We start from the raw sequence: 2,107 nt of genomic DNA, 5'->3' as shown, positions 1-2,107 counted from the left end.
TCTTTCTTTCTTTCTTTCTTTCTTTCTTTCTTTCTTTCTTTCTTTCTTTCTTGTTTTTTCCAGACAGGGTTTCATTATGTAGCCCTAGCTGTCCTGAAACTCACTCTGTACATCAAGCTGGCCTCAAACTCTTAGAGATCCACTTGCCTCTGCCTCCTGAATGCTGGGATTAAAGTGCACCTTCATTGCCTGGCTAAAAAATTATTTTATTAATTCACTGATTGTGGGAATGGGAGTGTCTTGCCAGAAGAGTCATTCTGTCTCTGTTAGTGATTTTTTAAAAATACTATTTATTTGTATGTTTATGTGTGTATATGCAGACATGGCCCTCAGAGGCCAGAAGAGGATGTCAAATCATGAGTTACAGGTAGTTTTGAGCTAGTTTCCGTGCTGGGAACCTAACTCCAGTTCTCTGAAAGAGCAGTAAGGGTTTTTAACTGATAGCCATCTCTCCCAGCCCCTGCTGGACATTTTAAAAATATTTCCTGAATATATGTCCAGTGCCCTGTATTGTGGCTGTAATATATATATATGTGTGTGTGTGTGTGTGTGTGTGTGTGTGTGTATGTGTGTGTATGTGTGTGTGTGTGCATGTGTGTATACATATATATAGAGAGAGTTAATAAAATCAGAATTGTTTTATTTTAAAGTTAAAATAGTTTTCCCTTGCATGAGAAATTAAAATTGTTTGATTCAAGGGCAAGAAAGCTGTCCGTCTAGGACAGTGTCTTAGTTACTTTCCTATTGCCGTGTCACTGACCAGAAAAGTAGGATTGACAGTTACTGCCATGACCACTACTCTTTTTGCTGTGTATTAAGCAATCTTGCCCCTCTCCCCACCCCCCACCCCGCACCCTCACCCTCCAGACAAGCTTTCTCTGTGTAACAGCTCTGGCTGTCCCTGAATTCACTTTGTAGGCTGGCCTTGAACTCACAGAGATCCCCCTGCCTCTGCCTCCTGAATGATGGGATTAACTGTGTGCGCCACCACTTCCTGGCACCTTTTTTTCCCTAAAAGACAGAAATTAGTTAAATGTTAGCTATTCATCACTCCTTCTACTTCCTTCAGGAAAAATGAAAATCCCTAACCTGTATCACCTGCAGGGTGGTTTTTGTTTTGTTTTATGGGTGAGCATTTGCTGGTAACTTAAAGGACCACAAGGTATTCATTGTTTTGATCAATGGCATATGATGTTTCAGTTCATCTATACGTTGTGTACTGTTTAAATCAGGACAAATACATCTCCCTAAATGTTTTTCATTATGGTAAAGATCCATGTGTCCCAAAACCAAATCTGGAAATTACTATTTGAAGAAGTTCAAATCCATGCAGTTTAAAAATATTTTTAATATTAAATTTTGTTTTGTTTTGTTTTTTTTTTATATTTTATGCATGAGTGCTCTGCATGCATGTACACCTGCAGGCCAGAAGAGGGCATCAGATCCTATTATAGGTTTCTACACATAGAAACCCTGTTTCAAAAACCATGTAGTTGCTGGGAATTGAACTCAGGACCACTGGAAGAGCAGCCAGTACTCTTAACTGTTGAGCCATCTCTCGAGCCCCAATTTTTTTTAAAATTAAGTTAATAATTTAAATATTAAATTAATAGTATAAATATTTTTACAGTGGCATGAGTCAAATCTAAGCCCTCTGTTAGGCAATCAGTCTGCTACTGAACACAGGGAGGACACCCTATGTAGAAGGACACAGAGAAGAGCCAGCTGAGAACTTAGGTGTTTGCTAACAAATATCTTGGGAGAACAAAGGGAGTTCCATTAGTGATGACTAGAGGAAAGTTATGAGAAAAATGTAGTTGGGAAGACGGAAGACATGGTGTGGGGTCTGTGTGAAATTCGTCAGGGAGCCAGCAGAGAAAAGAAGTGCCTGTTGTCATGGCAAAGGGCCTAAGAGTCCTGTTTGTGACAGACAGAACTGCTTCACAGTGCGCAGAGGTCACAGCTGGGAAAGAACCAGATCCTTTGACTGGTAGAGATCATGTGACCAGGGCTTTTGATCCCAGCACTCTGGAGGCAATGTGGTCAAGGCTAATATGGTCTACAGGGCAAGTTCCAGGAAAGCCAGGGCTACACATAGAAACCCTGT

Source organism: Microtus ochrogaster, assembly GCF_000317375.1.
Source record: "Microtus ochrogaster isolate Prairie Vole_2 chromosome 14 unlocalized genomic scaffold, MicOch1.0 chr14_random_1, whole genome shotgun sequence".
NCBI classification, from domain to species: Eukaryota; Metazoa; Chordata; class Mammalia; order Rodentia; family Cricetidae; genus Microtus; species Microtus ochrogaster.
Note: the sequence above shows the minus strand (reverse complement) of the source record.